We start from the raw sequence: 26,437 nt of genomic DNA, 5'->3' as shown, positions 1-26,437 counted from the left end.
CATTACTTTCTATGGGAAAGTGCGCCTTGGTTTTGGAATGCTTTGGTTTTGGAACAGACTTTCGGAATGGATTAAGTTTGAGAACCAAGATACCACTGTATTGCTGTCTCTGCACCTCAGGTTTCTTCTATCTGAAAAAGGGGGAAATATAAATTGTAATATTACAGGGTTGCAAAGTATTTTGCATAGACTTTCCCAGATGCATTAGAACATTATATATATATATATATGGTGTGCTCTGCTACAGTCCTGATTTCCCAACAGCCTCATCTTGGTTTTAAATTATGCAGAATTGTCATGAAATTGAATTCTTGCACTGTCAGGGGAGGTCACATTCGGCCAGATCTTGCAAGGGAGGTGCCTGCATGGATGCAAGCAAGGAGGTGATCCAAGTTGCTCTTGTCCGGAGGCAGAGAGAATCCCGCCCTTGCCCCCGTCATTGCTGAATGTGGCCACCTAAAACAGGGACACTCTTTTTCTGATAATAACACCAGCAACAACTCAACATAACCACAAGGAAACCCAATAACTATTGAAGTGAAAACTCCCTATACAGGGGCGGTCTCACCTTGAATCCTGGCTACAACCGTGCCTGCACTAGCCAGAATGCAGAAGCACCTCAAAGGCTGTTTCAGCGGAACCTCCCTCCACAAAGGCAGTCTGCATTTGAACCCCGGCTTGCAACCAAGCCGGCTTCCAGCAGCCCGGCAGGGACTCCTCCTTTGGCAGAACCTTCCAGGCAGGGGCAGTCTACCCTGGAAGGCCAGCTTCCGCGCCAAGCCCCTTTCCAGAAGCTCCGCCAGGCCTGCTCCAGCCAAGCCTCCCCGGGCAGGAGCAGTCCGCCTTGCAGCCTGCTTGGCCTCGCGGGGCGGCCGCTCCCCGCCAGCTCCATGCAGGTTCCCGGGCGCGCTCGGCGCACTCAGCTTCCCGGGTTAATTAGTAGTCTCCGTGTGTGGCTGGGAAGCAGGAGAAGGAGCCGTACAAAAGAGCCCTGGCAGCTGCTGCGGCTGCTCTCCTCCTCCTCCTCCTCCTCCTCCTCCAGACTCTCCCCCCATCCTCCTCCTCCTCCTCCTCCTGCTGCTGCTGCTGCTGCTCTTCTTCCTCAGGCCGCCTGCAAGGAGTCCGGTTCCTTCCTCGGGGGAGGACAAGTCGTCCCCGCCCTGCGCTGGCCAGGTAAGGCAGGGGCGCGCGAGGCTGGGCTGTGCCCCCCAGGGCGGGCGGGCGGGCGGGCGGGCGAGACAAAGCCCCAGCCCTGCCGGGGATGGGGATGGGCGCAAAGGGCTTTTAGGCTGCCTGCTCTCCCGTGCATCCTTAGCAGAGGTGGGGGTTTTCTGCATGGACGCCGCCCGCTCCCGGGGGCTCCTTTATTCTCGAAAGTCAGGGGAGGGGGCGATCGAGCCATAGCTAGAGGCGCAGAAACCCGGAGCCTTGCAGGCTACGCTTCTTGGATAGGGAGGGGGGATGCAGACGCACTCTTTTTGCACAGGGTGGGATGATGAGGTCCAAGGAATAGCGCTCCTCCTCCTCCCCTCTCTGCATTTGGGGGGGGGTAGTGCCCTCAGAGGACACACCTGTGCCCCCCTTCATACCCCTCCCCCGCTCAACTTTTGGCAGTGCAATGCAGGATGCTGTTTTTGCTAGGGCGCTGCATTCCTATTTGCCACCCTTCCTGCCTGCTCTCTCTTTCCATCTCTGCACATCCCCCCCCCAAGAAACCCACCCTCCACCCACAGTTCCCTTCCCTACTGGGAGGAGAGTGTGGACTTGTGTGTCAGAAGTCATATAGCCTTATCTCACTAGGTATTTATTGTTGCTGTTATTATTATTTATTTTAAAGCAGTGCAGGTGATTTGGGGGCAGATAGAGCAAAGTGCATGAGAAACCATGCAAGTGTACTGCAGGGGCTTTGGAGGGGGGGAGATGTTATCCACTTTTCTTCTTTCCCCCCTCCACTGAAAAGCACACATTTAATGGGGGGGGAGCAGAGCACTTAGAGGTATCACAGTCCCGATGCCTTTGGGTATTTCCTTGGTGTGTTTTTGTTTTATTAAGCATTTTCTGCCAAGATGTGGGTGACGAGGGCAAGGCAATGCCCCCCACCCACCCACTAGGCTGGCCAATCTGTTGCTATGGCTTGGGGCTCAGAGGAATGAACAGTTGTGCCTGTATGCAGGGGAGGTTTGGGCTGTGTATGTCTGGTTTGCAAGGAGACATGGAGACTAAGCAGGGAGATTTTCTCCTCCTGGCACAACCATGGCATCTTTTTTCTTCTCTGCTATTGTGGGACTTGCAGAGAGGGGGAGAGAGATTTGCTAGCCAAGCCATGGCTGGCTGATCTCCCTCATGCCGGGCGCACAGGAGAGGGAGAACAGTCTCCATCCAGAAAAGAGGCAAGGAGAGCAGAACCTTCCTTTAAGACCCCCCCCCCAAGTCTCTTTGCTTTGTTCCGGGTCAACCTGTCTTCACTGTCATTCCTTGTGATGTGTCCTCCATCATCTGTCTTTCAACACTGAATTTTATTTATTTTTTTAAAACCCTGTTCTGTGATTTAATCCTTGTGACAGAAGTCCTGTGGCATCTGAAAGATTAGCAGATTGATCATAGGGTGAGCTCAGATGCATATGATTTCTTGCTTAGCCGGACTGACACATCTGCCCCCCCCCCCCCCGGATTTGTGTCTCCAGCATGGGCTTCCTGATGCTCATGATTGGCAGGTGTAAAATGAAACTGGATGTCAGGGCAGAAGGCCAGGCGCCCCCCCCGAAGGGTATGTGGGGTACGGGAGGGGGCTGGACGATGCTTTGGTCCAGAGTCCAAAATTGAGTAATGACACCTGCATGGGACAGTCCTCCAAATCCTCTTCCGACCACATCCTGACCTTCTACATGTCCAGATATCCCACGTGTGTTCTGACCTTGTATCTTGCTCCCAGGTGCGCAGTGCTGATGGCTTGGCAGTAGATTTGTTTTCGTCAAGTTGGAAAGATGGAAGAAGGAAAACTAGGGAAATTCAGCATATCTCTCCCCTTCTCTCTTTCCCTGAGTTTTCCATATATATGGATATATGCCTCCGGTGTAGCAACTGAATTGAAGCTTTTGATCGAGTTATTTCCTCCCCTCCATAATGAGGTCTGGAGGGAGAAGCTACTCAATTAAAAATTCTCCGCTTCATCTTTCTTGGGGTAAACAGTGTGACAAATTATAACCTGGTTTTTTCTCTCTATTCACCCCCCACCTTTATTCTGCTTGGATTATTCTCTCAGATGTTAGCACTGGAAGAGGGGTGGGGGAAGAGTGGGTTCCCCTCCCTCATCCAGCCCTTAAACACTGAAATTGGGACACAGACCAGAATATTTGAATTGCTGCATTAATGAAATTATTGTGCTTGGTGCTCCCCACCTCCTGGCAGCATTTGTAACATGGAGATGGGTCCTTTGGTGTTAATGTGTCAAGGGAGGTTGGGCAATGTGCTCTGTGTGCCCCCAGTGAGAAAGTGTGCACTAAAAAACCCCCCACCCCCAACCCACCCCCTTATGCAGATTGTAGCAATGCTGAATCCTGCCTATGGAGGTGTGGGCTTCGGGAGACCAGCTTGCCACAGCTGGTTGGCATCTGTGGCAGAGCCTGAGGTTGCCCCGTGCCTGATGTGGGTGTGGGTGGGCTCAGCACTTGCTGTGCATGGTGCGGATGGAAGGCTGGGTTTATAAGACCTGCAGAGTTGGACTGCAGAGGGTCAGTGGGGCTGCCTTTGGAGGGTGTCCAGGGCCTGACTCTGCTTTCAGTCCAGAATGCAGCAGTGATGACAGAAATTATAGGCCCCATTGAACATGGTGGGACCTCTGAGCAAACATGCATAGGCCTTGTGGTGGTGGTCTCTGAAAATCGCTCTGGTTACCAATGTGCCTCACTCTGTCGAGTTCTTAGTCTTTCCTCTAACACACAGGATGATTTATCCTGTGTCATGATGCCTACATAATGTGCATTTTTCTGTCACAACCCCCCCTCCCCGGCGTTTTGTTTCCTTTGCTGGACTAGGGAGACCTGGGTTCAAATCCCCACTCAGCCACAAAGCTCAGAACTTGAAGCAATCACATTCTCTGAGCCTGAGCTTCTTGGAAGAAGGTTGGATTTAGAAACGTAAAAAGCATTGGAAGCACCTGAAGGGAGCCTTGCTCAAGCTCTGTTACCAGATGGTCAGGTTTTTGGGGTTCACTGAGATGCAGGCTTGGGTTCAGGATGCAGCAAAAAGAGGAACATTTGCTGGACATTGGTTTTGACTTTATTAGTTACATATATAAAAAGAACACTAACATTATGTGACACTTCAGAATTTCTAACTCTTCCAGTTTGGAATTTGCTTATTGCCGATACTCTTCTCCTTCAGTGCAAGGCCTCTTATCCTTTTTCTCTGGTGTCCTTGTGAAGATGGAAAACAGAAGGTGACTGAATGCTCTCAGACTTGATGCTCTGTTTTGATAAGTCTTCCTAGTGAAATGCATGAAATATTTGATTATTTATTATTGTGTTCAGTTACATTTTACTTTTGTCTGACTACATAAAAATAAATAAAAATGGGATGGGGGTAAATTGTAACATGGATTAAGGTTTTCCCCATGTTGTGGGGGAGGTACATAGTTTGCCCCTGGGATGCCATTCTTAGCTGCAGTTTTGGGAAGGGCTTTACATGCAGTTCCGATTGGAGGGTTTGCTTGGTTTCTCCTTCCATAATGTTGCTGTGAGGATGTTGCGGAATTGCTCTTGGGGCTTGGGATGCAAGCTTGGGGCTGGGGGGGGGGCTGTCTCAGCTTAGCCTCATGGGGGTGGGCAATGTGGACCTCTGGGTGTTGCTGGACTGAAGCGCCCATCGTCTTTCACCATGTCGACTGCGGCTGATATGAGTTGTGGTTGCACAGCTGCTGGGGGGTGTGTGTGTGTGCCAAGTTGGTCTTCTAGCCTCGTGCAATGGGCCACCAGCAATTAAAGCAGCAGCTGGGCTGGCTGGGAAGAGATGTGGTGTGTAAACTGGTTACTGTACTCTTTCATGCTACTGAGGCTACGAGTGTGGGAGAAATGTGATTCAGTTCACATTTAAAGGTGGCTCTATTTGATTCATACTTTGCAAAATGATACAAGAACCAAAACAAAGCCATCATTTGAAATTTGCACTTCTCCAAATTTTGCAGTGCTGTTCTTCCACCAAGTAATGTGTGCAAAAATGCATAGAGTTAGGCAAAGTGTGCCTCAAAATGCATATGTAACATACATATTAGTGTTAGGCAGAATTGCATACCAAAAATTTCATACGAAAATGTGTATATTGGGAGAATTTTGTACGAGATGTTTCACAAACTATAGTAAAGGTAAAGGTAAAGGGACCCCTGACCATTAGGTCCAGTCGTGGCCGACTCTGGGGTTGTGGTGCTCATCTCGCTTTATTGGCCGAGGGAGCCGGCGTACAGCTTCCGGGTCATGTGGCCAGCATGACGAAGCCGCTTCTGGCAAAACAGAGCAGCGCACGGAATTGCCGTTTACCTTCCCGCCGGAGCGGTACCTATTTATCTACTTGCACTTTGACGTGCTTTTGAACTGCTAGGTTGGCAGGAGCAAGGACCGAGCAACGGGAGCTCACCCCGTCGCGGGGATTCGAACCGCCGACTTTCTGATCGGCAAGTCCTAGGCTCTGTGGTTTAACCCACAGCGCCACCCGTGTCCAGCCTCGCAAATAAATCTATAAAACCTAGTAGCCCAGACTAAATGTTACCTAGCCAATCTCCCCCACCCCACATTGTTAGTCATTTTGTACCTTTAAAGGAAAAGGGACCAAAAAAACGCACACCAGATGCACACACATATGTATATGTAATTTCTTTTTCTTTTTTTCCTTTTTTGAAGGCTGATGTATTTTTATTACAGATTTTCTTGTTTTACAGTATATGTAATTTCTGACTTGCTCCTTGGAGGCAATTTTTACAACTAGGCAAGTGGCTATCTACAAACCTGTTCTGGTGGCCATACCATGAGCCCAGCAGTGCTGTCACAATTAGGCTTGGGTTGGCAGGCTGTGATAGAACTTGCCTGTATAAGGATCGCTTTCTTACTTTCAAGTAAAGAGTCCCTGTCTGCACATGCTGGGCAGGGGGCAGCCTAGGCCAGCTGATCTGAGAGTGAGCTGGTATGATAGCTTCTGGAGAAAGGATGGAACAGAGCTGGCCATCAGCAAGGTTTCAGGGATGTTCCATTTATCATATTTGTAATATGTGCTCTTAACTTTAATGTAAAATTCAATATTTTGGTATCAAAATATGTGTGTATGCCTTAGGGAATGCTTATTTGGTTAAGGCACATTAAAATATATATCCATATGAAGAAATGCTGATTCCCCACATGATGGGTGAAGTGGTACAGGCCATAGGCCCTGATTTCCTCCTGAGAAGGAGCAGGCTGCAGGCTCATGCATAATATCAAATCATGGTTTACCAAGGTGTGATTGGGACTTGTGCTTTCCTGTTTCCTTTCTCTCCCTCCCTCTTGATCTCTGATTCACTGAGTTACTTCGTCTTTAGCACAAATTGGAGGTTCCTCTTTTCATCCAAAATGGCAAACTCTCCCTCCAAGTCAGAACTCCCTTCCTTGCTGGCCTGGCGTGGAGGGCAAAGGGAGATGTCCTTCTCTTAAGACCGCCTAGTGAATGTGTTGCTTGTGCAAGATGCGGAATAGGAACTTCCTGGCTCCCCTTAGACCCTGGAACATTCCAAAGAAGGGGCCATAGGGAAGATTCTTATCTGCCTGAGACCCTGGGGAGCTGCTGCCAGTCAGAGAAGGAAATACTGGGCTAGGTGGAGAAAGAGTCTGAAATGATAGAAGGCAGCTTCCTAAATTCCATATATTTTCATTTTTATTAGGAGCTGTTTGAGAAAACAAGTAAACATAGTTTTTCAATAGCACCCACATGTTGCAACAGTAATATTTTCTGTAGCATTTGTCCCTGCAGCCTTTACACTTTCCAAATGCAACACAATGTGGCAATATCTTAATTTGACTTGTATTTCTGGAGGGCACTGTACAATTCATTTTATGGTGTGCAGTTTCCTAATGGGAAGTTTATAAATGTGTGTGCGCTTGAAATGCTTCATGCAATTAAGGCACTTTAGTTGACCCATTGATTAATTACTGCGCTTGTTTTCTTAGTTCCTTCTTTTAAAGACCTTCATACTCTTAAATCTCTGAAGATAAGACTGCAAGACACTGGAACAATTAGGACAGCTGGTGGAAGTAACTCTTTGCAGGGGTGTATTAAGTGGTGTGTCTGACACAGGAACATTGCTAGGTACTTAGAAGATTTGGTGTGTGAGCCCATTGTCACACACATGCATGAAAATTAGAATTTATAAGTCACAGAAGGCAAGCCAGCTAATTTCCCACCCAAATCTCTCCATTATTTTTTAAATTTAATTTGCACCCCACCACAGGTCGCCCCAAATCAGTTCCTCTTTAATGCATCTTACCCCCAATTAATTTCCCAACAGATCTTGCTCCACATCAAATCAATTCTCCCTGTTCCCTGCCCCCCTTAGTCATCTTCTGCTAATTTATTCCCTCAAATTAGCACCATACAAAGGAACCCAGCCCAAATCAGTTTCTCCCAAATGCATTGCCCACCAGGGAACACTTGGGACTGGGCTCCAAAGCTCAGCCTTAGCAACACCACTGATTTGCCATGATGCCCCTTCCTCAACTGCCTCCTCCTTGTGGTTCTCTGTGCCTCCTGTCTCCTGGTTTCACGCCTCAAACTATTAAGTAACTCAATTCTAGTTTTACTGAGTTGTGAGAAAACCCATCTCTCCATCCTAACCCCAAGAAATGGCCTCTCTATCAAAACCGGGTTGACCCTAAAATGTGTTTGTGATGGATTTTTGCTACAGCTGCATCTTTTCCCTTTCCCCTTTTGCTTGAACATTTTGCTAATCTCCTTCTTAAAAACAAAACAAAACTCTTATTTGCGAACCTATCATTTTAAAAGCCTCCTGGGCAGCCACCACAGAAGGGAGCAGAGCTTGGGTCCCGCTCAAAAACATCCTCTTACCTGACCAGGAGGCTGGTGAAGGACAACCCCTTAGCTTGGACTTGCATTCAGTGACACTTAAGATTAACCTACTGAGGAAAAAGCTGCCTTTGTGGAATCAGGATGCGTGCGCTTGAATTAATTCTGCAGGATTTGCTTTACTTTCCTCACTCACTATGAAGTGAAGTGGCAAGCACAAGGAACTTGGTTGTCTGAAAATCTGTGTCCGGCCAAAGGATTCTGATGCCACCTTGTTTACTGTGTGCCAATTTTCAATGGTTTGCCTCACGCTGGGACTTGTCGCCATGTGAGAATCCCACAAGAGAAATTGTGTCATGAACTTGGTTTCTCATCTCAAAGTGACAAACCAATGCATAAAGTCTACTGGCTGAATTTGGATTCCACAGTCAGCTTTCAGTTTGGGGCAAAATCTCAGCATCAGGTGGTGTCATGTTTGCCATTTGGAATTTCCACCTTCAGCATTAAATGTTTGGGACAGGCTTGCTTCTAGACTCTCTTGTTCATGGGAATAGCTCCAGAAGCATTCCTGTGGGAAGTGTGTGTTGTGCTGGATCTGAACCCCTGCCTGGCTTTTTCACAGAAGAGCCCTTCCTAGATGAAGACATCAGTGTAGCATGGATCTGGGTGCAGGCATAAATTTAGCTCAAATTCAGCTTGGATCTTTTTATTGTGCATTGCCTTGACTATTGTGCAGAAAGTGATTAATTATGATTTTTTTTCCTTGGGAAAATCTCATTGTAACAGCATAGCCTGACTTGGAGTCAGGCCACTTCCTATTGTCTGTCTAGCTCTGTCTACTCTGACTGGCACTGACTCTCCAGGGGGATCTCAGGGTTCTTTCCCCATCACCAGCTACCTGATTCTTCTAGCCAGGGATGGAATCTGGGACCTTCTGCAGGCAAATCATGCATGCTGTCCCTGAGCCAAATGGTCCTTCTCCAGACATGTGTCTACATGGGTGTAGACACTCCATTAGAGACAACCCTCTGATACCTAAAGATTGCTTTGATTTTCACTTGCATGTGAAGAAGACTCCAGTGGGCATGTGGCCTGAGGGGGAAGGGTGAGCATCATCTAAGAGAGCATTTTGTAAGTAGGTGAGCAAAAGGAAACCTTAGGCGTTGGTTCCCACCTCCCTGTTTGACATGAGGCAGTATAGCTTGGAAGCAGCAGGGATGACCTAGGATGGGAGAAGGATTACCCAAGCTGGTGCTTTCATGGCTAACTGCTGTTGATAAATGTGTGTGCTTTGGAAGAGAATATGGGCAGTGCAGGGAAGTACTGCTGGAGGGGACAGAGATAGACTGGCTGTGCAATGGTTGACATATCAAGGACCCAGGCCGAGGCTTACTGGCATGTGATGGAGCATCCCTGTTGAAGCTCAGCAGGTCTGCATCTGGTCAGTACCTAACAGGAGATCACCCAGAAGCTCCCGTGTCTGTCTCCTGGACTTCTGTGATAGAAGAGGGGTTTTATGCTTTTCATGCGGAAGGTCCCAGGCTGGGAGAGAATCTTGCCCGAGACCCTGGGCAGCTGCTGCTCTTCAACATAAACAGCACTGAGCTCCATGGACCGATGTTCTCACTCGGCACAAGGTGGTTTCTTGTGCTCTCCACCCCAAGGAGTCTTTACAATATGCAATAACTTCTCCCCCCTCCCCACCCGCCCACATTTCCCATCACAATGACAGGCAATTTGTTAGTTTTTAAATAGCACCTGATATCTAGTGGCAGACATTTTATTACAGCAACCTTTAGGTCAGAGACAGAATGTGCATGGAATCCAAATATTCCTTCTTCTTGGTCTCCATTTATTTCCTGTTTTAATCACAGGCTTGCATCTATAAGTCGCTTAAGTGCACCAAACGCGGCTTTTCTGGGAAAGACAGAAAGGTTGGCTTATGAGGTAATTTGCTACCTTAGGCAGGGCGAAGAGGGAACATGAGAAGAACCGTGCCGGATCAGGTCCATGACCCATCTAGTCCAACATCCTGTTCTCTCAGTGGCCAAGCAGATAACCTGTGGGAAGCCAGCAAGCAGGACTGAAGCAGAAGAGGCCCCTCTGCTCCTGCAGTTTCCAGCAACTGGTATTCAGAAGCATTGGGGCTCCCCCCTGCAGGGGCAGGGCAGAGCCCTTGAGAGCCCTCTCCTCCCTAGTGCAAAGGATTCTGTGGCCAGCCAGGCCAAGGAATCACCACAAGAGTCATGACACAGGTACCATGACATGGTAAATGGGCTTAGAATTGTCCCATTCAAGGCTCAGTGGCCCGGTCTACCCGTATGATTAAGTCCACAGTCAGATGCAGTACATGGTTCTGAAGGCCAGTTGCTGGAAACTGCGGGGGGGGGGGGAGCATGCTCTTGTGCTCAGGTCTGGTTTGTGGGTTTCCCATTGGCCACTGGGAGAACAAGATTCTGGACTAGATGGGCCATTCGCCTGATCCAGCAGACAACGGAAGCTCCTGGGTGGCTGGAGGCTTTGCCAGCAGAAGCTGACGGAGGCAGAGGCTGTGGCTGCAGAAAAGGCAGTGAAGGGGCTGAAAGTGGAGTAGGTGCAAGGGGACTGGATGTTGAGACCATTGGTGTGGGCTGGCAGAGTGACCACTCACTGGGTCCCTTCCTGGGACTGGACTCCTCACCTGTAGCTTCTCCCTCTGATGTTTCTCAGTGTCCTGATGTGACTTGCTCCAATCCGCTGCATCCAGATATTTTTTTTTTTGTGTGTGTTATTGGGTTGTTGTTGTTTTATTTTAACTGTCCTTTGTGGTTTTATAGGCTGATTTTATCCTATGAACCGCCCTGAGGCCTGCAGGCATAGGGTGGTATATAAATTCTATAAAAGCATCAACATCCTCATTCCTCTCCAGAGTTTTCAGCTGCCACCTCTTTGGGCACCCCCACCCTTTGTCCTGATCTGAGCAGCCCCTCCATGATGGCTCCTCAAGGCCCATGACAAATGGTGTGCGCAAGTGACGCATGTGGTCAGGGCCAGTTTAGGAAGATGCAAATAGCAGGTCCTGATCTTCTGTCCTTTCACACTGCACTTTGGAGGGTTAACAAAAACAAGTCCAAATAAATGCTCTGAGAGTTTGGCATCTGTTGACAGCATCACCCCTGGGCACAGCAGTTTGCATAGAATGTCTCCATTAGGAAATATGTTTTTTGAATTAGTTCCTCACAAAAGAGAATTGGGAAATAACTGTGTGTCTTTCTTATGCCTCGGCCACTTCTTTGAAAAACAAAAAGCTAAACACATGCACACACATTTAAAAGTATTGTATCACTGGTAATAGGCATGGAGGAATCGGAATTCCAATTCCGCATTTTCCAGCTTGAACACTTCTTCATCCACATTTCATATATTATCACAATTTTGCCTAATATGCACATTTGCAAGCTATTTTCACACATATATTTTTTGTTGTTGAAGAACGGCTTTACAAAATTTGGAGAAGTGTGGACTACGTACCAAATTGACATATCCTACCTTTAAGGGAAAACAGGTTTTGAGTATTAATGATATTATTATTATTATTATTATTATTATTATTATTATTATTATTTATTATTATTATTATTATTATTATTTATACCCCGCCCTCCCCAGCCAAGACCAGGCTCAGGGTGGCTAACAACCAATAATAAATGGGGCAATAAGATGGGGCAGGTTTAAGACTATTTCCCCTCTGCTACTTCATGACAGTCAACTTAGGGACATGGATTTAATTATGTAGAACAACTTGATGTATTAGGGTCCAAGGGAGCAGAACTGTGGTATATTGGATGGCAAATAGAAAGCAAAGGGATTCTGTTAACATTGCTGATTGTAAATTCTCCAGTCACAGAAAAGATTTATAGATGGGTCAATAAAGCAAAGCTAAGTAATTAATGCATTTATTTTATTTCGGTGCTTGAAATATTTCACAGCTAAAATCTCAATCCTGTCTCAGGGTGTTTGGTTAGCTTAAAACAAAGAAATGCAGCACACGACCTGTATCAAAATACAAATGTACATATTTCTCCAAGGGCTAGAATGGGGAGAGGCTAGAATGGGGAGACCTTAAGGTCCTGATGTCCTGGGCCTTGTAGATTTTATTTTAAATCTGTATTATTATTATTATTATTATTATTATTATTATTATTAAAACAAGCTTGGTATAGCTGAAACTAATCTCTCTCTCTCTCTCTCTCTCTCTCTCTCTCTCTCTCTCTTGGAAGACATTAAAAAAAATGAAATGAAATTCAAGTGATGTCCAGTGACTTCCCTGAATGCCCTTCTTTTATATATGCTTACACAGATGTGGCTTTTAGCTCTTTGGGATTACAGTAAATCTTTCTCTGTACAGAATCTCTCTTGGAACCATGTATCTCAGTTGACCCCTGTTTGGTATAACTGGAACCATCCGCTAGCAGTTGATCTAATTAGAAGTAATGATTTCAACCCAAAAAAGCTATTAAGATTAATGGACTCCTGGGAAAGGATAGCATTGCTTGAGCTGCATTTTGGCGCAGAAGACGAGGCTGTGTGCATTTAGTTTGCATAGAAGTAAATGGACCTGAGTGAATGAGGTGTTACTCCCATTAAAGTGGGGAGAGCTTTTTCCTTCTCCTGCTTCTGAGCTCAGCATGGCAGGATCCCCTCAGAGGGAGACCAGCTCACTTTGGGAGCTCCAGCCTTACAGCTTGCATTTTTTAATTTTAGTTCATAAAATAGATATACTGCTTGATTGTAAAAACAAACCAACACAAAGCAGTTTACAAAAAGAACAAAGCGCTAAAATTATCAATAAAAGCCGTTAAAAACAGCTATTTAAAACATTCAGAAAATAATTAAAATTGAAGAGCTAAAAGTCATTTAAAACACATGGCAACATTCTACATGTCTAAACAAACTGTTTTTTGCTTAGGCTGTAAAGAGTACAGTGAAGGTGTCTGCCTGATGTCAATAGGCAGGGAGTTCCGAAGTGTAGGTGCCCCATGTTAAAATATCTTCTTCTTTTACAAGTGCAGAATGAGTATTATGTGGCACCTGTAAGAGACCTGCAGATCAAAGGGGTCAAGTGGAAGGCTTTCTCACAAGTAAACTCTTCCCAGGTGATTTTTACAATACAGTAATAGTAACAACACCTGGAACCTGGCCTGTGAGCACAATCTCAAGCCCTGGGGAGCTGGGTTGGTCCTTGTAGACAGGAGGTGACAGGTGGTGCCTTTGAGGACAACTGCCAGACCTGCAAGGGTGTGGCAGGAAAGTGACTGTGGTGGTGCAGGAAAATTAAGGTGACAGTGTGCCAGGTTCTAGGTCCTTGTATTAATTTGAAAAGTCTAGAGCAACATAGGTCCAGGGTGCCTCAGGGACCTCCTGAACTCTTGAATTGCAGCTCCGTCCCTGAGATCTGCTGCAGGAATGTCATTGATTGTTCCCCAGGTTGGCGATACTCTTGACAAGAGAGATCAGCAAGACCTGTGCCAATTTCTAAATGCCTGTTGAAAACTTTTCTGTTCCATTAGGCTTATGCGAGCAATTAAGAATACATCTTTCCAAAATAGTGGGCTGATTTCTGATTTTAACTTTTTAATATGGTTTTTATTGTATGGTCAGGGCAGACTTTGGTAATCTTTGGTAATATGGCACCCTGAGCAAGGCCAAAATTGGCACCCCCAAATGGATCCTCTCCATTTTCTGCCCCATCACCTTGGCACCCTGTGCAGGGGAGCTGACCTCACCACCCTAAATCTGGGGCTGGTATCACTTTATGTACAATTGTTGTCAACCTCTGCTCAGTTTTAAAAAATGAATAGTGGTATATAAATATTTTTACAAATAAATGCTGGGAGGGGAGGAGAGAGGTTTCCTGAGACATTTAGGACTGAAGTATGGAGCGCTTTAGATGGTAAATAGTTTGTGAAGAACTGGACCGTGTGATCACTCTGTGAGTGTAATTGTGTCCAAGAAATTCTTGGCCCAGCCTGGGGCGGGGAGAGGGAGGGAGGGAGGGAGTGTGCAACTGTATTACGGCTTTAGCAGATCCTGAGTGCAGTGCAGACCAGGTTTTTATTTTCTCATCAGCTGAAAGTAGTGGTCTGGCCCATTAGGCCAAGTGAGACAGCTGCTTCAGGCGGCAGATGCCAGGGTGTGGCAGCAACCTCTTGGATCTCTTCCTGAAACCCCTAAGCCTGGCTGCTCCTAGACTTGTCTGCTCTGCTATGGTGGGGGAGGAGCTGTGCCAGCCATTGCCAGCGTAGAAGTCACATTCAGCTGCCAGCCAAGTCCGTTTCTGGATGTGGAGTGGGGTCACCATCTTGTCCTTTGCGACAGGCAGCAAAATGCCTCAGTCTGCCCATGAGCAAATGTCCAGTATCTTCTGGTTGTGGCAGTTTGCTATGTTGGGTACAAGTGTGCAACTCTCTCCGTGTGCCTGGACAGACCAGGATTCTGCAGGCTTTGTGTCCTCCCCCTCTTGCAAGAGGCCCCCATTCCTTTGTGTGTGTCTCGCGTGACTCTGTCCTTCATCAAACTATTTCATATAGAGCACCAGGGATGGAGACATTGTTCCTCCACTGTTGGATTTCAGAGACTCGGGTTTAGGGAGATTATTTATACAGCAGGATTTAGTATCTGCCAGTGCTCTGTTTGCTTGATATCACTAGGGACCAGTTCTTCCATAAATCCTCATCCTCAGACGATAAGCCTTTTTTTTTTTTTTTTTTTTTTTTTGCAGAGAGCTGAATAAAAATAATTTCCTCCCAACCACCTGCAGTTAAAGTTCTTAATGTCATGGATTTTTAATCTCAAATGGTCTGGGGAAGCAAAAGCTCATCTATTATACGCTGCATTTAAATATGGGACTTTATTTTTCATTCCCCCCCTCACTCTGCTGAAATGTTAAAGCAGGCCTGGTGATTTGTCCAGGAGTGACCCTCAGGAACAGCTTCTGATGCTGACTGTTAGGTTAAAGTGAAATGAAGCCAAATGCAGATTGTGATGCTGTGTTTCTGCACTGCATTTCTCCCAATGTTTTGGGGACACAGGATGACTCCTGCCTGCTCACTTCTTCATCCAAAGTGGGGGAATCATCTGGAGGGGTGAATTAAAATGGCTTCTTCTAGTCTCCCATCTTCTATACCAGCCTTGCCCAACCAGGATCCCTTCAGAGGTTGCTGGGAATCAGAATCCCAGGAAGTGTAGTTTCCTCTCTGCAATCCTTAGCACCCTTAACAAACTACAGTTCCCACAATTCTGGGTGGGAAGTCCTGTGCTTTAAATGTGTTTTGTATGTGCTTTAAGTGTGGATCTGCCCTTTTTTTAAAGCCATTACCAAAAATTCAAGGAACAATTTTCAGCACTGGCAAGCTACCAGTGAGCCGTTTCTGAGTAGTTTTTGCTCCTCTATTTTCTTTTCCCCACCTCCTCCTGTCAATCTGCATTGTTCCTTTCCATTTTTTTCTTTTTTTAATAATTTTTATTGGTTTTTACACATGTTTTCCAAACATAACATCCCATCTTATACAGTATAACAAACCTTTGGTTATCACAGCCTAGGACTTCCATCAACCTCGACTAATGGTTTCCTAGCTTTCTTTCTGATTTTGCATTTTATTTTAATAGTTATTGCTATAAAATCCAAATCCTCAATAAACGCCTCCAAATCCTCAATAAACGCCTTAGTCCTTTTTTGCAATAATTAATATAGTTCTCCTTACAAAACTTCTTGCAACCCTACAAACGATGTCAATTGATTACAATTGTCTTTCAAATATATCATAAATTTCTTCTAATCTTTCAGGAAAGTCTGGTCTTGCTGGTTCCGAATTTTCCTAGTTAATTTCACCAACTCGGTATAATCCATCAGTTTCATCTGCCACTCTTCTTTTGTTGGTAGTTCTTCTTGCTTCCATCGCTGGGTTAATAGTATTCTTGCTGCAGTTGTTGCATATAAAAACAATTTTTTTATATATAATGCTTGTATATCTCTGCACCTACTATACCTACTAAAAGGGCTTCTGGGTTTTTTGCAAATGTATTTTTCAACATTTTAAAAATCTCATTATAAATCATTTCCCAGAAGTCCTTTACTTTCTTACATTCCCACCACATACGGTAAAAAGTACCTTCTTTTTCCTTATATTTCCAGCATTTGTTATTTGTTTTGTACATTTTAGCTAATTTCACTGGTGTTATATACCATCTGTACATCATTTTCATTATATTTTCCTTTAAAGCACTGCAGGCAGTGAAAATTATCCCCTTTCCATAATTTTCCCCAATCTTCTAATTGTATATTATGACCAGTATCTTTAGCCCAGTGTATCATGACTGATTTAACTTCTTCATCTTTCAAATGCCATTCAAATAATAATTTATACATTTTGGATAATATTTTAACTTTGTTATTTTACAATTCTAACTTGAATTTTGATTTTGTGTATCCAAATCCATTTTTCTTTTTATCATCTTTAAACATTTTGTTAATTTGACGATAATGCAACCAATCATTCACAAAACCTTTAACTTCCTCATATGGTTTTAATTTCCATTATTTATCCATCTCCTTCACTATTTGTTCATAGGTGGCCCAATGTTTACTCATATTTATCTTTTTCACACTCATTGCCTCAAGAGGCGAGAGCCACCATGGTGTCTTATGGTTCCTTCCCAATTTTCTTTTGGGTGTCTTGTGTATGTGTGCAATACCTGAGATGAGAATAGTTCATAAAGTGTCTTGTATGACACAGAAGCACACTTACCCTGAAGGCATTGCATTAATTAATATTCCATCTGTGGCTGTAGCTACAAACTCATTTATCATACTGCCTTGAGAAATAAGAGGCTAAATTATTGATTTAATTATCATAATGCAGGATGTCCTTGCATGGATTGTGACCTGATGGGCTTGCGATAAAACTGGTGAATCAATTTTTGTGCAATTTTAAACTGTTGTGAAAATACACACAAGGGTAAACATGTTGGTCTATAAGGAAAAGGACCCTGCAGAGTCCACAGCTGGGTAATAGTTTTGTTCACAGCACCCAAAAATTCACAAAAATTTGGTAAGCCTCTGTGATCCAGCAGAGACAGTCTTAGATTCTTAGTGGTATTGTGTTACTGTTGTAGGCAAATATATCAGGGCTAAACAGCAATAGGTGCAACGGGAAACATTGCTTTTGGTGAGGTGTAGTGAAGTTGTGGTTCTCCAGATGCTGTTGAAATACAATTCCCATAAATCCATTCCACTGGCAATGCTAGCTGGGCCTGATGGGAGTTGTAGCACAGCAGCATCTTGACAGCCGCAGCTCAGTCTCCCTTCCTTTAGGTGGACACCTTCTAAACTCTTCTTGTTGTCACCTGTTCCTGCAGCATCTCCTATATTCCTGGTTCCGTTAATCCCATACAGTATAAGGAAAGTTTACACACACCATTTGGGTCTTTTAAGTCACGGGGTGTTTCTCCAACTTGGGTCCTCTGCTGTTGGACTACAACTTCCATCACCCCTAGATAGCAGGGCCAGTGGTCAGGGATGATGGGAGTTATAGTCCAGCAACAGCAAGGGACCCAAGTTGGAGAAACACTTGTACAGAGAAATGGTGAGTCAGAGGGGATGTGCTGGAGGTGTATAAAACACATGGAGAAAGTGAAAAGAGTGTTTTCTTCTTCCTCACATGAATGGAACTTGGGGGCATCCAATGCAGCTGAACATTGGAAGACTCAGGACAAACAGGCGAAAGGGCTTCTTCACACATTGCAGAGTTAAATTCTGGAATTTGCTACCACAAGGTGTAGTGATGGCCCCCAACTTGGATGCTTTTAAAAGAAAATTTGGCAAATTCATGGAGGGTAAAGTTGTAAATGGCTGCTGGTGAAGGTTGTTGTGATGCCTGCAGTGACAGTGGCCATATGCCTTTGAATGCACAGTGAGGAGAGGGCACTGGTGCCCGGGTCCTGATTGTGAGCGTCCCAGAGGCATCTGGTTGGCCACTCTGGGAACAGGATGCTGGGCTACATGAGCCACTGGCCTGATTCAGCTTCAGGGCTCCTACCTTCTTAAGGAGTCAGATCTGGTCCCATCTGTCAGTAGTTGCCCATATTCTACCTTGTTTCTTTGGCCTGTCTTTAAAAACTGACGTGTGCAGTTATTGCAGCTGTTTGGTTTTTCAAACTCCCACCCACCTGCATATACAACAGTATCTTTTAAAAATGAATCTGGGGTGGGGGGTGGGCATCATAACCACCCACCCTACCCCTTGAGTCGTGAATTGTCTCACATGCATCTTAAAATGTGAATTGTCCCAGAAGGGCCTTGTCTCCAGGCTGCCAGTTCAAATGGGCAAATGTTCAGAGTGTTCTGTATACAAAGTGCCTGGTAATCTTGAAGATCCTTTTTCGTCCACCGCACAATGCAATTAAAATCTGGTGCACACTGGTCCCCCTGTGCAACTGCGATAAGGCGGCTTAGCTGATTTGAGAGCTGTCCGGGATTCGCAAGGACTTGGAATTAGCATGCTTATGATGTGGCTGAACTGTCTGGCAAATTTGGCACTGATGAAATCAGATGTGTTTCGTGCAAAGGCAGTGTTTCTCTTCTGTTTTATTTATATCTCACATGATAAATGTTTGAGAACAGTGGCAATGTGCTCTTTTTTCTTTCTGGATACATTTTAGCACATCCTTTTTGTCTTCTCTGTGAACAAATGACACTGCCTCCTGCTTTGTCAGATCGTTGGGTCCATCAAGTTCAGCACTGTCTGCACAGACAGTGGCTCTTCATAGTCCCACAGGCTGGAGGGGGGTGTCTGTCACAGTCCCCCCATCTGAAGATTTCTTCCCCCCCTATTTATTTGTAGGTGCCAGGGATTGAATCCAGGGCCCTTTGCATGAAACACATGTGGTTTACCACTGAACTGTGATGCCTGTTCTAAAACAGCCTGGGCACAGAAAGAACTTGAACTGGCCCTTGACTGCAAGCTCAGCCACCTAAAACCATACGGTGGAAGGAGAGGAGACTTGGAAAAGTGAGAACCAGCGTAGCAATACTCGCATAATTTTATTTGTACGCCAGCTTTTCATAGTTCAAACTACGCTCAAGGTGGCTCACAACATTAAAAAATACACAGTTGCAAACAATGAATAAAAAATCAAAAAGTACACAACCAAATTGAACAATTTCTGCATAAATCATAATAAGATCTAAAATAAAGATACAAAAAATTAATATCAGAAACAGCAGCAACATGACCTCCCCAGGAAGAAACCCCTAGACAACCCAAGGTTCTGCTCAGCAGCCTCAGCTATTGTAGCTGGAGTCAGTCAGGGCCCCTCCCTCCCCAGGCCAGGGGGAAAAGGCCTGCAAGGCAGGGAGCAGGTCTTCCCAGAGTCACAGCCAGGGCGGTCTCTGGTAGGAATGGAAAAGGAGCCCTGCAGGATCAGACCAAAGCAATCTAGAAAGTTAAAGGCGATTGAGACAATGCCAAAATGCAGCTACCTTGTGATAACCACGTTGGTTCAAGTCTTGCCCTCTGGGGCAACAAAAGTCCCTCCTGTTGTGCAGCCACCTTTACATACAGACTCATACTATGATGATGACATATGTGGTCTCTTGATGAATAGGATCTTAAGAGCAAGCCTGTCAATTTGCTTGTTCAGAGATGGTTCAGTTCAGTTGGTGGATGTTATGTGTTTGTGTGTGTGTGTGTATGTGTGTGTTTGCTTGTTAATAAAACACCCATTCTAAATTATTACATTGATCCAGGAACTTCATGTTGAAAACAACATATTGTATAGAATCATAGAATTGTAGCATTGGAAGGGATCCCAAGGGACATCTAGTCCAACCCCCTGCATTGAAGGAATCTCAGCTAAAGCATCTCTGACATATGACCATTCAAAGAAGGAGAGTCCACCATCTCCTGAGGGAAACTGTTCCACTATCGAACAGCTCTTACTGCCAGAAAGTTCTTCCAAATGTTTAGTCAGAATTTCCTTTTTTGTAACTTGAAGCCATTGTTTTGGGTCCTACCCCCCAGAGCAGGAGAAGACAAGCTTCTTCCCTATTCCATGTGGCAGCCCTTCAGATATATGAAGATGGCTATTGTACCTCCTCTCAGTCTCCTTTTTTCCAGGCTAAACATACCCAGCTCCTTCAAGCTCTCCTCAGAAGGCTTGGTTTCCAGACCCTTGTTCATCTTGGTCTCCCTCCTCTGCACATGTTCCAGCTTGTCAACATCCTTCTCAACTTGTGGATCCCAGAATTGAACACAGTATTCCAGGTGTGGTCTGACTAAGGCAGAAAAGAGTGGGACTGTGACTTCCCTTGATCTGGACACTAGACTTCTCTTGATGCAGCCTAGAATAGCATTTGCTTGTTTGCTGCTGCATCACACTGTTGACTCATGTTAAGCTTGTGGTCCACTAAGACCCCTATGTCCTTTTCACATGTACTACTGGCAAGTCAGGTGTCCCCCATCTTATATTTACGCAGCTGGTTCTTCCTGCCTAAGTGTAGAACCTTACATTTGCACCAATGGAATTCATTTTGTTAGTTTTGGCTCAGTTCTCCAATTTTTTAAGGTCGTCTTGAATCTGATTAACAGCTTCCTCGTGAGAATATCATGGGGACTTTGTCAAAAGCCTTACTGAAATCAATATACACTATGTCCACAGTTTATCAGTGTTTTTGAATTAAACTAAATAGCTTTAATTGGATTTTGTTATGTATTGAAGTTCTCACCCTGGACACCAGGAGTATTGTGTATATAGTTTTCACTCAGGTCCACGGCAGTTACTTTAGGAGGGAAACCCTGGGTTGTTGTTGCTACAATGTTGACAGCCGGCTGCCTATAAAAGCAGGCCAGCTCAGCTGTTTGCTGTTCAGTTCTGTTCCAGCTTACAAATAAAGAGCTGCTTTGGAGAAATCGCTGCATTGTCTGCTATGTCTACCCACTATCTAACAGATTTTGAGTTTGAAATTAATTGTTACTGATTTGAATTTTATTGTGTTGTCGTTTACCTGAGTGTCGTGTGCAAACTGCTATTCTGAATAATGTCTTTGCATAGGGGAGGGGGCACTGAGGATGGGTTCATGGAACTAAGGGGGCAGTGCCCTTAGTTTGGGAGCCACTGATTTAGATGCTTTCTGGCCTCCCAGCACCATACCAGTTTCTCTGGAATGGAGGAGTCCAAAGCACTAGGGCGGATGCCAATAGCAGCACTTATTTGGGGGACTTTGACTCACCTCCCAACCTTTGCCCATTGAATCACCTCCCCTTTGAGAAAGGAACGGAATGATTTAATGGTCACCAGTTGCAATTTGTGCCTCGAGGTCACAGAGGCCAAAGAATCAGTACTAAGCTGCCATGTTGTCTGATGATAATCCATGCCTCACAGAAAATGCTACTGAGGTTTATAAAAAATATATGGAGGATTCTCTGAATCCAGGGCTCTGATGGTGGGTGGGAAAGACAAGGAGCATCCAGGGGCCAAACTGAGCCCTTACGCTGGCATTTGGACACCCCCATTTCTCTCTCTCTCTCTCTGCACCCTTTTTTCTGGCTAGTAGTAAATTTAGGTCCCATTCCCAGTCTGCAAAAACAAATTTGCTTCTTGGCACATATAGCTGTGATTTACATGTACTTTGGTCCATTTTTGACAGCATTGGTTATGTTTATGTTCTGCCAAAGGATGGCAGAGAATAAACAGGTCTTGTCATTGTGAAAACATTTCCTCCTTCTTCCCCACAAAATGATGGAGGGTTTAAATCTGCAGCAAGTGAAGTCATTTGTATGAGGCAAAATGGAACAGTCTCTATGTGATTCCTTCACTCCCCACCGTGTGAAATGATTTCAAGGAACATCTCCTGTAATCCTAATAAAGGTAAAGGTACCCCTGCCCGTACGGGCCAGTCGTGTCCGACTCTAGGGTTGCGCGCTCATCTCGCTTAAGAGGCCAGGAGCCGGCGCTGTCCGAAGACACTTCGGGGTCACGTGGCCAGCATGACAAAGCTGCAGTTGGCGAGCCAGGGCAGCACACGGAATGCCGTTTACCTTCCCGCTATAAAGCGGTCCCTATTTATCTACTTGCACTTAAGAGTGCTTTTGAACTGCTAGGTGGGCAGGAGCTGGGACCGAACGGCGGGAGCTCACCCCGCCGCGGGGATTCGAACCGCCGACCATACGATCAGCAAGTCCTAGGCACTGAGGTTTTACCCACAGCGCCACCCGCGTCCCGTAATCCTAATAAGCTATAATAATAAAACTGATTATGTATTCAGTGCTGCTGAAGAAAATTACATTCTTCCTGTAGTGTATAGTAAGACGAGGGGGCTGATAATTTTGTTTTAGAATGATAGAATCACAGAACTGTGGAGTTGGAAGGGAAGAAGGGTCATCTGGTCCAGGCATGTCCAACTGCAAGTGGGCCGTGATCTACTATCCAGTATCAAAAACTGGCAGGGATCTGCCACACTCTCCCATTGTCATTCTTCAACTTAAACATATTATATTTGGCTGGGAAAACCCAGCCAGATGGACAGGGTATAAATAATAAATAACGATGATGACGATAAAAATAATAACAAATTATTACCCTCACATCAGCCCCCTCCCAGGGCCCCTGGCGCATACGGGAAGCCAACACACCCTGAAATGCCCAATTTCCCCTTTACGGGGGGGCCTTACTTTCGAATAAACTCAGCTAGGCTGGAGCTGGAAAGGGGGGGCCGGGAGGGGCATCCTCATCTCTCTCCGTGCCCCCCTTCCCGCGGCTCCCCCCGCAGCGCTGCAGCCTGCGCTGAGCCCGCGCCTCCTTGGCCGCCCCCTCCCTGCCCGGGGCTGTGGCTTGCTGGGGGCGGAGGGAGGCGCCTGCCGCCTTTCCGGGGCAGGGAGGGAGTGGCGCCGCTGCAGCACCTGCCCGCCGGCGCGGAGGATCAGCGGTGCCTGGAGCGGGAAGGAGGTGCTAAAGGCGGCCGCGAAGAGGCGGAGGCGACGCCAGCCAGAACGCTTGCTGCGCTGAGGCAGCCCAGCTAAGAGGAGCCTCGACCGGCCATGCTGCCTGCGGAGGGGCTTCGGCCACAACCGAGCGCGCAATGAGGGGCCCCAGCGGCCATGGGCCATAGCTGTCAACCTTTCCCTTTTCTTGCGAAGAATCTTATTCGGAATAAGGGAATTTCCCTTAAAAAAAGGGAAATGTTGACAGCTATGCCATGGGCGGCCTTGGTTGTGTGGTCAACCAAAATCCATCCTGCGATCGACCGGTGGATTGCAATCGACACGTTGGACATGTTTGATCTAGTCCAACCCCCTGCAATGCTGGAATCTCAGCTAAAGCATCCCTGGCAGACGGCCATCCAGCCTGTGCTTTAAAACTTCCAAGAAAGGAGAGTCCACAACCTCCTGAATGTCGGAAGCTCTTCCTGATGTGTAGTCAGAATCTCCTTTCTTGTAACTTGAATCCATCGGTTTGGGCCCTATTCTCCAGAGAAGAGAAAGCAAGCTTGGAACATACCTGGATTTGCCTTCATTTTATAGTCTCATAAATAAATGTAATCTGATAGCTAAAACGAAAGGAGTTTGTGGCATCTTAATCTCTTTAGGTGATTGTGGTTTCTTCCTAAAGCACCTGTTATAAGGTGCCATATGTTTCACTGTCAGTGAAAAAGGCATGTGTGCCATCTGCTTGGTTGATTTAAAAAAGCACTTTTAGCAAAGGCTTGGAAAGGGAGCAAAATGTTTCTACCTTTCTTGGCAGCTGGCTGACTGTTTTAACTGGGAATTCTGTCTCTAGGTCAGGGATAGGCATCAGCGGTGGAAATAAAAAATGAAAGGAAAGTGCTAAACAGGACTTTGTGTACAGTGGTACGTCGGGTTAAGTACTTAATTTGTTCTGGAGGTCCATTCTTAACCTGAAACTGTTCTTAACCTGAAGCACCACTGTAGCTAATGGAGCCTCCTGCTGCTGCCGCCGCACCACCACCACACAATTTCTGTTCTCATCCTGAAGCAAAGTTCTTAACCCGAGGGACTATTTCTGGGGTAGCGGAGTCTGTAACCTGAAGCGTATGTAACCCGAGGTACCACTGTATTCCACTTCTTATTTTTTGACCAACCATATTCTATGACAATCTCTCTCTCTCTCTCTCCCTCTCTCTCATGTGTGTCTGTTTCTATTTTGCATAAGTTCTGTTTTTGCTAGTGGAATGGGGGTCAAGGAACTGAACAAGTCACCAAAGCCTCAGCTCTAACTATTGGGGATCTTACGAAGTCCCCAGCCTGCAGTACAAAATTTCAGTAGGCATTGTCTATCTCCTTCAGAGTGCATCTCCACAACCATAAGGGGCTGGACACTTTGGAAAACAAGTTTTAAATTCTGAAGTGACTATGGCAGGGTTGGGTAACCTGTGTCCACCCAGATGATGTTGGATGTAGGACAGCCTGACTGGTTTCCTTGCACTGGGTGCAGCGCCAAGGGGGAGGGTGCCTTGCCCTGTTCTGGGATGAGGCTTTAACAGGTTCCTAGAGTCCTCCTGCCTCCTTTCCAAATCCTACTTAGTGCTTGCCCAGTGCCTCTCTTACCCAGCGTTAGGAAGGAGGCATGAAGGCTGGTGGCGAGTGGGTCATTAAATTTTGGTTTTGAGCAGGGTGCCATATTGCCAAGGTCCACCCCTGATCTGGAGGGCCAAACATTAGGCAACTCTAGTGTAAGGTGTAGGACAGCTACCAAGTCGTAGTTGAACCATTTCCATATTTGTGTGTGTGGTGGAGAGACTTTGCTGTCTAGCTCAGGCCCCATCTCTTAATCAAGGAGGGTGATGGATAGGAAAGGCTTCATGGTTGCCAGGGGAAAGACCTCAAGGCAGCTGAGGGGGGGGGGGGAATCATTTGGCTCTTAGACTGAAAGTGGAACAGTTGGTTTCTAATGTACTGAAATTCCCAAGGATTAATGGGGATAAGCCATTTAAAAAACAAACAAACTTAAAACCTAAGCTAGCATTCCACAACCTGGTGTCTTCCAGATGTTTTGGATTACCACTCTCATCAGCTAGCATGGCCATTGTTCAGGGAAGATAGAAACTTTCACCTCAATAAGATCTGGAGGGCACCAGGTTGGGGAAGGCAGATCCAAATTATGGCCCTGTTCAGATGCAATTGGAAAGTACGATTGTCCTTTGCATGTGCTCTGGGTTCCCAGACTTTGGGCTTCCACAGTGCTCAGTGATGCTCTGAACTTGGGGAGACCATAGGTTGTGTAAATTATAAGGGTGAAATAAAAGTAGATTACGGGCCTGAGCAAGCTTATTGTAAATGATGGACTTAAGCCCCTTTATTTCAGTGGGATTACTCAGAGTGCAACTGCTGCTGGAGACTATTCAAAAATGAAATTGATTCCTCTTCCTCACCACCCAAAAAATACAAAATGGGTTTTTTGTTTATGAATGGGACATCGGAAAGGAGATTTTGCTGCAGTCTTAAGCAGAATAAATTCATATTTGTAGCATTGTGTATAGACACTAGCCAGAGAATCAGGAAAGCTGTTCAGAAGTCGTTGTGCTTGGTTTCTGTTCAGCACCTGGGATCTTAAAGCTTAAAATGTGGAAAAAATGAAATAGTCAGTAGATGCATATGAATCAAGCTTCTTTGGTATCAGAGGCGGAGCTAGCTGCTCCGGCACCTGGAGGGGCGCACATGCTGTGCACCCGGGGTGGGGGAGGGGCGAGCCGGAGTGAGCATCCGGGGGGGGGGGCGCTGCTGCACCCCCTTCCTCCCCCAGTGTTTGGTATCCAGAGTTATTCAACTCTTCCTTTTGAAGAAGAAAAAAATCAAAGAGAGAACTTGGTGATGAAACGCTTGGCAAAGAAGGCAAGGAAAAGGCAGCAGCAGCTTTTAATGTCCTTGAATGTAAGTGATGAGAGGCCCCCTCTCCAAAACAGGCTTTGTAGAGATTTTTAATTAGAAATCTCAAATATTTCCCCTAAAGCATAAATTAGTTTGGTGTTAAGCTGACAAAATATCACCAGCCCATTCCTCTTTCTCTCATGTCTTCCCAGTTTATTCTAATTAGCGTAATCCTTCATAGTTTAGGAGCATGTGAATTATTTATTTATTTGGCAAATACTGCAAGCTGTGAGGTGCAGCTTAGGCACTGGAATGAAGACAGCAGAGAGGATGAGGGGATCCTAAGCTTGCTCAGATACCACACCCCTTGTCCCCTGGGAAAGTCTTCAGTGGCCTCCCCCACCCCCTGCAGATTGTGAGACCAGCTGGTGGGCCTGACTTTGCTGGGCCCTGAGGATGCCCTTCTCCTCGCAATTCTCAGTTTAATGATCCTGTTTTTGCTGCCTGCCTGGGATTTCAAAAGCAGGAGGTTGGCA

The 26,437-nt window shown here is 45.9% G+C and overlaps 1 protein-coding gene across 5 annotated transcripts in view; it reads left to right on the top strand.

Moving 5' to 3' along the window:
- The first annotated feature begins 888 nt into the window (after positions 1-888).
- Positions 889-26,437, top strand: part of APBA2 (amyloid beta precursor protein binding family A member 2) — a 108,005-nt gene continuing 82,456 nt past the window's right edge. For 2 of the 5 annotated variants that reach the window (XM_083586456.1, XM_083586452.1), the window contains exon 1: positions 890-1,173. The gene's annotated coding sequence lies outside the window, so the exon portion shown is untranslated. Of the gene's footprint in view, positions 1,174-1,223; positions 1,321-1,756; positions 1,801-26,437 lie in introns of those variants that run through there. The other 3 variants (XM_083586453.1, XM_083586454.1, XM_083586455.1) reach the window with 3 other exon arrangements.

Source organism: Podarcis filfolensis, assembly GCF_964270895.1.
Source record: "Podarcis filfolensis genome assembly, chromosome: 14".
Classification (NCBI taxonomy): domain Eukaryota; kingdom Metazoa; phylum Chordata; class Lepidosauria; order Squamata; family Lacertidae; genus Podarcis; species Podarcis filfolensis.
Note: the sequence above shows the minus strand (reverse complement) of the source record. Positions and strands in the feature narration are given on the sequence as shown.